The 10,519-nt window shown below is 46.2% G+C and overlaps 1 protein-coding gene across 3 annotated transcripts in view; it reads left to right on the top strand.

Annotated features, from left to right (window-relative positions):
- Window positions 1–2,978: 2,978 nt before the first annotated feature.
- Window positions 2,979–10,519, top strand: part of Ext2 (exostosin glycosyltransferase 2) — a 184,466-nt gene continuing 176,925 nt past the window's right edge. For 2 of the 3 annotated variants that reach the window (XM_077797465.1, XM_077797464.1), the window contains exon 1: window positions 3,064–3,145. The gene's annotated coding sequence lies outside the window, so the exon portion shown is untranslated. Of the gene's footprint in view, window positions 3,146–10,519 lie in introns of all 3 variants that reach the window. The other variant, XM_026399167.2, reaches the window with a different exon arrangement.

Raw genomic sequence — 10,519 nt, 5'->3', positions numbered from 1 at the left:
GAGAGTTCCGATTGGTTGGGGAAGTGCCGGAGGAGGGATTTTTCAGGCTGCTTGTTCCTGGACAAGCCGCATGGCATTCCGGAGTATTCCTGGAGAGTGTGTGCGGAGTGTGCTGGTGGAGTTCAGAAATAAAGTTTGTTCCTGCTTCAGTGGCTCCTGATTTGTGCCCAGCCAGACTGCAGCAGCTCCTTCAAAGGACATCTGTCACCTGTCTCCCAGTGCCTTTAGAAGATATGCCCCATCACTGCTTCTATACAGTATCACTATTGCGTGTTGAGATGGATTTATTTTGATGTATCTTTTTTTTAAGAGAGGGAGAGAATTTTTTAATATTTATTTTTTAGTTTTCGGTGGACACAACATCTTTATTTTATTTTTATGTGGTGCTGAGGATAGAACCCAGCGCATGCCAGGCAAGCGCGCTACCACTTGAGCCACATCCCCAACTAAATGCCACCTAAATAGTAGCTACACCTTATTTTGATGTATCTTATTCTGGATACTCTCGGATGCTTGCCTTTGTAGCTTTCTGCAGCTTGCAAGCTCCCCAGCCTTTACTGTCTCACCAGATATCCCTTCTGCCCCCTCTCCCACTTTTCTCCCCCTGGACCTGCTCCTGTTCATAGGAGAGACTGGCCTGCTGCCTGCATGCCTGTTTATTTATTTATTTTTCTTCTTCCTAAGGTTCTGTGCTACATTCTGGGTAACTTCTTTTGGTCTTTCTTTCAGTTATTTCAGAATACCTTTTTAGCTATATCTAACTTGCTTTGATTTATTTGAGTTTTAAATTTTAACAGATATATAATTTTATTGAGGTTCTAAACATTATTCTATTTTTTATTTTTAAACTATTTTTTTTAATTTTAAGAAAGAATAAACATAATTGTTTTGTCTTTCATATAGAGCCATCTCTCTGTATCTGCAGAGACTAATTCCAGGTCCCACTGTGGATAGGAAAATCTGCAGATGCTCAAATCCCTTACAAAAATGGCAGAGTCTTTGCATGTAACTTACACAGACCTCCCTCTGTACTTCAAATAGTCTCTATGTTCCTTATCATACCCAATGCGATGAAGATGCCACCTAAATAGTAGCTATGCTGCATTGTTGGAGAATAATGCTCAGGAGATAATAATAATATCCAGGGATAAGTCTGTGCCTGTAGCTTCCAATATCCCAGCTTCTATTCCTTCTCCCCTCAAGTCACTTGCCTGGTTTGTGGTCCTAGAAATGTCACTCTGCTGTTCTCACCACGCTGGGCTGTAGAAGGCTTGCTGTTTCTGACTGCTTCTCCTTGAGACATGCCCCTTTTTCATGATTTTTTTTTTCTTCCTGGAATGCCCTTTTCACCTCTTGACTTGGCAGAATCCTAAATGTGTCTGAGACAAGCAAAGATACCCCTTTCTGACTGAAATCATTTCAGATCTTTCCAATTGGATGCACTCTCCTTCTGTTTTCAACCCTGTTGCATTTTGTTCTGTTCTCTTATGCCACTTTCCACTCTCTGCTCTGAGTAATCTCCCTTGTGTGTTTGTCTCATTTCTAGTTGCCTCCTCCCAGCACCTGGCACCCTTTATTCATTCAACAAACACTGAGTGCTTACTGTGTGCCAGGCATTATGCAAGTTCAGGGTTATTAAAAGCCAGTAGAACAGGCAGGGTTCCTCAGAGTGCGTGTGTAACACAGTTATTGGTCACAGCATGTTCTCCTTTAATGAAAGAACAGATGATTGATTGCAAACATGTATGTTTTGAAATACAGATAAATACAAAGAAGATCACGATGAAGAGCCCACAATCTCCCAGCCAAAATACCTAGTGTTGAACTATTATAAAAAGAAAAGCCAGTGTTCCCTGGGATAATGGGAATGTATACCACTGGTGGTGGGTACTGCTCCCCACCCTTTCAGTTCTCCTAGGGTTGTATGTGTGCTACCTTTCCTATCATGGGGGCGAGGGTGTTGGGGGTATGGATTTGGAGATCAGAGCCATCAGATGTGGGAAAGGAGGGTGTGGTGTGGGCTTCCCAGCTCTCCCATGCTGTCATTCCAGTCTCTAGATCTGCGACAAGCAGGCATTAAGTCCACACTATTCCTGAAGTCACTTCTGCAGCTGGAAGCCTCAAATAGAGCTCCAGATCTCTCAATAAGAGCAAGCTGTCAGTGACAACTTCCACCAGAGGGCGGTAAGGTGCAGCTGGAACCTAAGGTTTTGGCTTCTGCAGCTAGAACCAGAACTCCCACCAGGCAGCAAACAGGCCCAGTGGTGCTGTTTCATGCATCTCTCAATAACATCACTCTGTGTTTTGATTTGTGTTTTTAGACTCTATTGACTTCCTTGTAACAGCTTTTACTGTGCATTTATAAGGCTGGGTCATGTGAATAATTCAGAAACAAAATGAAAACGCCTGCATTTCTGCCTCCACAATTGCTGAAACTGCTCAGTTGTTTCTTAAATTCCTTGGAGAAAAAATTATTATTCAAATATCTGAACATAAGCAACTGATTACATATTTTATCTCTTCTATTTTTGCATATACATATTTAACCTAAAAATGATTATACCTGTTGTTTGGACCGTGCTGTTGTATTAAGACGTATCCTGGCTATATTTTCTTACCCACACACTATCACATTATTTCATCCAAAGCACGTCCTATTTTTGTTCCTTCCAATGTTTTGCTATTGATAAATATTGAGAATAGTGCCCAGGATATTTGATATTTGCAAGATAGTTTCCTCCAGGAAATTTTGCACACTCCACAGCACTGATTATACTCAAAGATTATCATCTTTGACGGTTTTTACAGATGGACTGTGGTGTCTAGTTCTTTGTGTGTGCATCTTCTCCAGCTGAGAATCAGGCTCAGAGATCTAGGAACCTGTGGGGAAGAAGCCCCGGCGGTGCCCTGACTCCTCCTGTCCAGCAGAGGGCGCGGCCCGGCCGCTCCCGCATGCGCAGTGAGCGGTGTGTCAGACGCCGGGGGGCCTCGCAGCCGGCGCGGTGTTCCCAGCTGGCTCGCGCAGACCTGGCCCAGGCGGCGGTCCCCACCTCCCCGCCTTTGGACCCGGGCGGCCGTGGCCCGCGCCCAGCGGCATGAGCCGGTGACCGAGCTCGAGGCCGAGCGGAAGGCAGCCGTGGCTGAGGTGAGCGCGGCGCGCAGGGGCCTGGCCCGGGGTGGGCGCGCGGGCTGCCAAGGCCCGGGGAAGGCCACCCCGAAACGACTTCCCTCAGTGGGGACGTTAGGATTCTGGCACCCGCTTCCGGGCTGCGCCTACGCCGCTGGCCTTCCCGCCGGTCCCCCTCGCGCGCTGCCCCCGCCCGGCCTCTCTTTGCTCCCGCACCCCTCGGACTCCTGGCTCCCGGCTGCCGCCCCTCCCATGCCGAGGCCTTGCGCCCCTGGGTGCGCCCGGCGCACTGCTGCGCTCCTGGGCAGGGCTCGCACCCCGCGGGGGGTGGCCAAGGGCGTGCTGGCCCTGGGCATCGCTTGGAAGCTCAGAGGCCTTTGGAGCTTTGTACCGGGGGTGGGAGCAGATCTCGGAATAGCGTGGAGACTCCAGTAGTTGCTTGGGAAAGCGCTCCTCCAGGAGGGTCCTGTGCTTGTTTGTCCTGAGATAGAAATATATCTAACTTTGCTTGTAAGTGAGTTAATTGTCTTAAATACGTCAACTGGCCTTGGTTTATATGTTTCAGAGCTCAAAGTCTATTCATGGTAATAAAATATATGATTCCATTTCTATCACTCTTCCCTTTCCCAGACGTAAGCCGCCTGGTTGCGAGCCTGTGCGGGTGGGAATGGACAGTGGGCTCTAGAGCTAGACACCTGCTGTGTTTGGAATTCTAACTTTGACATTTTCTAGTTTTGTCCTATTGGACAAGTACTTGCCTTTATGTACTTTCTCCATCTGTAAAATAAGGGCAGTATTAGTTTGTCACCCAGCAGTGTTATGAAGATTAAATAAATTAACACTAATAAAGTGCTTGAAACAGACCCTGGCGTGTAGTAAGTGCTCAGTATAGTTACTGGTTATTTAGTGGTATTCATTGTATTAATTACATTATCATTTCCACAATTAAAAGGCACAGTTCTTTTAAATTGGAAACCATTTTTAGAGGCAGTTAACCATAGTGTAATTGTAAAGAATCATCAGGCAAGGCAATGAATTGTGAATTTTCCTGCTTTTGCTCATATTTGGTTCCTTTGTTTTTTGGAGCAGATTGATTAATTTCTAGTGTGGCAGTGGTCCTGGAAGACTGTTTGGGCTTCTCTAAAAGGGTTAAAAAGACAAGAAATTGCGATTCAAAACACTGGACTCAGCTGGGTGTGGTGGTACATGGATATAATCCCAACAGCTCAGGAAGATTGCAAGTTCAAGGCCAACCTCAGCAATTTAGTGAGGCCCTAAGCAATTTAATGAGACCCTGTCTCAAAAATAAAAAAGGCTGGAGGAGGAGGGGATGTGGCTCAGTGGTAAAGTGCCCCTGGGTTAAATACCTGGTACCAAAATAAAATTAAATAAAAATAAAAATGGAGTAAAAGGATTGAATATGGTCTGAAGCACAGAAGAAATGCTATTCAGGCAAATTTTTGGAATAAATAATTCCAGGAACAGAAAATGCATCTCATCTTGACAGTAGCTTGGGGTTAAAAAACTTTTCCAGTGACTCAGTGCCCAGAAGACTCAGCTATCCAGAAGATTCCAGTGTTTTGCAGGGATGCATTTGATGTTTTTAAAGGAGGGTGAAGTTTGCAGAGCTTTGATTCGAGATTCCGTTTTTGATCCAGATTGCCGTTATATGGAACAAACATTCATTTGCAGAAGTTTCCTTTCTTTCTGTCCCCTCCTGTGACTTCTTGTTGGTTCTGAGCGTCCTCTTGGAATGGAAAGATGACAACTCATTTCCTTGGTGATGGTTTTAGAGATATCCGTCTTCCTGTACTTCAGCATGCAAAAACTCCTGTGAAAGTTGGTTCTGTATGTTATAGAGGTGCAGCTGGGATGCCCCGAGTCAGGAACATCATGGGTTCAATCTAGGCAGGAAGTTTTCCATAAGGGAGGCAGTTCAGCACAAGTTTGTGAGGGCAGGTGCAAGGAGCAGGGATGTTCTTTGGATGTGTTTATGTGTGGTGGGTAGTGGGAGAGGAGGTGTTTAGGGGTGGGTGCAGAAAATTCAGAGTCTGTGAAATAGCTAGCCTTTTTCTCCCTTTTGGAAACTTTTTCCAATTCAGCAAAGACAAAAATTAGAAGCCCTCACCATGTAATAACTCGAACCTGTGGATGCAGAACAGTGTGTGCCAATGGAACTAGGAGGAGAGATTTTTGTTCATGTAACGAGCATTTACATTCTGGACTTGTTATTAGCTGGGGGATACTGAGCAACACTCACTGCAAGAAAACCACAACCAGTAGAGGAGACAGACTTGCAAGTATGTAACTGAGGTAACACTGGAAGTGCTGTAATGGAGTGTGCAGAAGGTAGGTGGCTTCTCAGAGATGGTCTCCAGCTCCCCGGCTTCCATGTTTCACCCCCCATTTCTTTTATCACAAATGCTTACTCTGCCCCAGGTGTTTGCCATAGCCTCAGCTTTTATTCTTCAGAGGCTGATGCAGACTCTTGGGCATTTGCTTAACTGTGAAGGATACTCAGGAGCGGGGAGGAGTGTGCATCTAAGGCTGGGCTTTGGTGGGGAATGCCCTGGCTTCCAGTGCATCTGAGGTATGTTCTACTTCAATCTGCAGGGGTTCCTAGCCAGGCTCAGCTCTGTTTGCCTGGCTCAGTATGGTGACCAGCTCAGTCGGGTATCTTGAAGGCTTTCTGTTCTTCCCTGACACTCCTCCTTATTCCCTCACTCTGGCTGTCTGGATCCCCTACGTGGACAAGCCATCCAGGTCCAAGATGTTTTTCTTAGTTTGGCAGACCACAGACTAAGTCAGTGGCTCCAGAAAGCAGGCCCTGAGAAGAGTACTCTGAACCCTTCACCCTCAGGTGGCAGCAAGGACCCCTTTATCAGTGGCAGTGAGAGGCTGGAAGCCCCTGGTGCTCTCTAGTATCACAACTGTAAGACTCTCAGGATGGAAGTTGGGAGGAGATCCAGGTAGGAAGCAAAGCAGCGGCCAGCACCGTACTCTAGCACTGAGGGTGTGTGGCCAGCGGTGGTTGTGAGGATGGAGGGGTTGGCTGGCTCCTGTTGCATCCATTAGAAACCTTGGGTTAAGAGAATGCTGGGCTCAAGTCAGCCAGATGTCAACCCCGTGCAGCGTAAAAGACAGGAGTCTCTGCAGCCCTCTCTCCTGCAGCTGGAGGACAGACTGAGGTCAGGCCCAGAACTGAATTGTGATTGTGGCAGAACTGCAAAGGAGGCTGAAGGCGCAGCTCTCACTGGTCACCTCTCCTACAGCAGGGGTGTGAGAGGGGAGAAGCATCAGGATGGAGAGACTGGGTGGAGGCACTGAGATCGGTGAACTCCTGCTCTGCCTTAGACCCAGGGCCAGCAGAGCTCCTGCCCTCCGTGGCAGAGGAGAGCAGCCTCTCCTAGCTTGGCAAGGGCAGAACCCTCACTGAGGTACCCGCTTCAGGACCAATGCTTGTCCTCCTCAAGATCTCCCTCCATCTCATCTCAACGTGACCTTAACAGGGAGGCCTGCAGACCCTGGCTGGCCCTGGCTAATATGGACCAGTAGGTACCTGGGGAACATGTGGAGCAAATCTTCTACAAGTGGGGGGAGGAGAGAGAGTCTGTTACCATGGGAGCGTTGTCTCATGATCAGGGTTTAAGGACCTAGCAGGACAACTGCTTGAGGCCTGTACAAGACAGTGATGTGTACTAGTGGTTCCCACCTGGCGCGGTTTTGCCTCCTCTGGGAGGTTTGGCGGTGCCGTAATGGGCAGTGAGGCTGGACTCACAGCCTGGCAGGCTGTCTTGACCCATTGTGCTGTTAAGAGAGCATGGTGCTCCTGAGGGCAGTGTAGGTGGGCAGCCAGTTAGGGTATTGCCTGATTGTTTAGCCTGGCAGAAACAAGGGCTGACAAGTAGAAGCTCAGATAGAAAGATCACCATTCCTCACCTGGTGTTCTGCCATGAGCCAGAGCTCAGACCCATGTCCCAGGGACTAAGGGGGAGGCTAGGTCTCTCTGAAAAAGGACCTTGTAACATCCCTGCCAAGTGTAGACCAGCTCCCCCACCCTTCTGCAAGGGACAACTGTAGATGGGGGAAAGGATAATATCCAGACCTTTAGAGGGCTGTGCAGTACAGAGTCGGAGCTGATCCTAGGACCAGACAACCCCTAGCAAGAGTGGATGGGAGCTGCAGGTAAATGCTCTAGCTTCCCAGCCTCCTAAGGGCCAGCATGGAGCCCATGTGGTCGTCAGAAGGCCTTTAGCTACCTCTACCCACAGCAGTAACCAGCTACTGGCTTTCCATTGCTCCCCATCTCTCTCCTTGTTTCCTCATTCTGGCTTTCAGAGATCACTTTCCAAACAAATAACTACTTGCATGCCTTACCCTGGCTTTGTCTCTGCTGACCTTGAACTTGAGAACCTTCTGCCTCCATCTCCTGAGAAGTGCAGACTATAGGCATGCACCACATGCACCATTGTAGCCAGCTTTATTTTTTGAAAAAGCGTTTAAATAATAATAATAATAGCCGCAGTCTGGCTGGGCACAAAATCACGAGCCACTCACACCTTGTAGATTCAAACAGCAACTCTTTATTCTCGAACTGTCACCGGCACTCTACACGAGCGTTCTGGGGAAAATCCACCTCCACTCGGCTCTGTATCCCAAAATACTCTCTGAATCCCGCGAGACTCAACTGGAACTCAAGGAGCGGGCTCGCCTGAGGCAGCAGGATACACCCTATCCCCAGCAGGGTACACCTTAAACCTGAAACCGCCTTAAACCCAAGGAGCGCCCTAAACCTTGATCCGCCCCAAACCCAGATCCGCAAACCCAGATCCGCCCTGGTCCTTGAGCAAGGTCCTGGTCCTTGAGCAAGGTCACCTTTCATGCAATGTCATGCAAATGACCTGGGTCATGCCATGCGTCATTCTTATTTGGCAATGGCTTTCAGCAAATAATAATAATAATTATTATTATTATTATTATTATTATTTTGGGTTTGTTGTGATTATCTTTTTTATAGTTCATGAGAACTAGTAAAACTTGTGTGTGGATACTTTTTTTTTTTTTTTCCAGGTACCGGGGATTAGACTCATGAGCACTCAACCACTGAACCACATCCCCAGCCCTATTTTGTATTTTATTTAGAGACAGGGTCTCGCTGAGTTCCTTAGGTCCTTGCTAAGTTGCTGAGGTTGGCTTTGAACTTGCAATCTTCCTGCCTCAGCCTCCCAAGCTGCTGGGAATTTTTTTTTTCCTTTTTGGTGTTTTATTTCACAGTGAAACCAAATGATTTATTTGTGCTAAATGAATGGAAATACTTTCCTCTATTCCTCTATACTTATTTTCTTTTCCTCTAAGCAATACAGTATTTTGTGACTATTTTGCTAAGATAGTCCTATAATGTTCCTTTCAAATAGTATTTTCTAATAGTATTTTGCACTTTTAAGATACTTATTCAGGCTCTTAGGAAAGCACATTGAAAGGGAAACCACATTGGTTCTGTTACAATCCCATTGCCCCCTACAGCAAACATCAAAGAGCACATCAGCCATGGAAACCACTGGTTGGCTGGACACTTATGGGCTGGCTCATGTTAGAGGGGCCAGCTTCCGGAGATCAATATTAAGGATAAAGGAAAAGAATCACATCTTACAGGAAAGAATTATCCATCCCATGTATGTGGAGAAGATACAGCCTTCTGGTTACTTTAGGCTATCCAGTTTACAAGAGACATGGATGTGGATTCAGTTTGAAAATAGCTTATAAAAAGTGTATCTGTAGAAAGCTCTATTAAAGGATAGGATAATATCCAGACCTGTTGAGGCTGTTGAGTTAGGGTCTGAGCTGATGCTAGTACCAGGCAACCCCTAGCCAAGAGTGAATAGGAGTTGTAGGTAAATGCCCTAACTACTGTAAGGGACCGGCGAAACGTCGGAGGAAGAGACCACAAGAGACCAGCTTCATGCAACATGCATAAGGGATTTTTATTGAAGAGGATCCTAATTCAGTGCGCTGAGACTCTAGGCTCACTCAGGAAGGGAAAACAGCCCAGAGCCCAGAGCAGAGGTTGAACAATGCTTAAGTACAATTTTTGGGGAGGGCGGGGGGCTTTGCATACATCAGAACAAATCATCATGAGGCGCAGGAAAATTGAACAACTACTCTTAGTCGTGATTAGTACATTCATTGGCGGGAACAGGCTGGGCAGGGGTGATTGATCACTTCTAAGCGGGGTACACATTCAAACTGATTGGTTTTGGGGCCTGGATACCTACGTGCCGGGCTATACAGAGCCCTTAGTTATTAAACAGCCAGAGGACCAGGAGAAATATTTACTGGGCAGTTCAGGTATTGTCCTAACAGCTACAGGAATTTCAGATTTTAGAGGTAGCAGAGGAATTTAACAATACCTGGTCCTTTACTTTTTAACTCAGGCCTTGCAGCTTGGAAACTTTACAATGCCCGGTCTTTTACACTTCAATTTCTTTTACTCTTACACTACGTCTGGGGACACACACACACACACACCTGCTCTGTGTGTGGTAGACACTGATTCATCCAACTTCCTACTCTACACTGAAAGTTAGATTTTCAAAGGCCTGAGTTTTAGTGCTGAATTCTTGGTACGTTTGGTAAACAGCATTGTAATTGGAGGTAGGTTCATGGAAAAACAAAAAAGACATCCCTTTTTGTTTTATAAATCTAAAAACCAGGAAAATGAAACTCTGAGACTATCCGAAAGTTTCACACTTTTGCTGTATCACTGAGTACATACAGCGAATGCTCCAGCAGGGAACGAGTGTGCAGTAGATTCAAGGAGAACACTGATGGATGGTCATGGGGTTAGTGTGGTGAGCCACAACAGTGGCTGTGCTTCCAGCCAACATTTATAACAGGAGCTGGGAAGCCTAGATAATCTGTCAGATCCACATATGCCAGGGAAGCAAGCCTTTGGCATTGAATAGATTGGCTTTGATGGACATGATCCAGCTTGAAATTCAGACAAAGCATGTACACGAGGATCCTTTTACTGTTCCCTTAATCCAGTTTCACTATATGTAAAAATAGAATTTTTCAAACTGGGTGCTACAAGTGATCTTATATGTTAGGGCCCAGATTTATAAAAAAGCAATAGTATAGCAGAATAGGAAAGTAGAGGATTCATTGCATGTGTTTCCTGTGTGCTAGGGTTAAATGCCATTTTATGAAACTTATTACAATACACACATGTCTGTGTTGGGTGACAATATTCAATGTACTTCATGCTCCAGGTTTTAGGTAGAAAAAAAGATTGAAAACTACTGTGTTGTTGAATATTAGGAAAGGTTTCAGACATGATTGCACAAAATAAGCATCTGAGGAGTTTGCTGAGTGACTGATTGTATAACCCGATTT

This window comes from Urocitellus parryii, chromosome 4, assembly GCF_045843805.1.
Source record: "Urocitellus parryii isolate mUroPar1 chromosome 4, mUroPar1.hap1, whole genome shotgun sequence".
Lineage (NCBI taxonomy): Eukaryota > Metazoa > Chordata > Mammalia > Rodentia > Sciuridae > Urocitellus > Urocitellus parryii.
The sequence above is the reverse complement of the archived record's forward strand: the minus strand, read 5'-3'. Positions and strand labels throughout refer to the sequence as shown.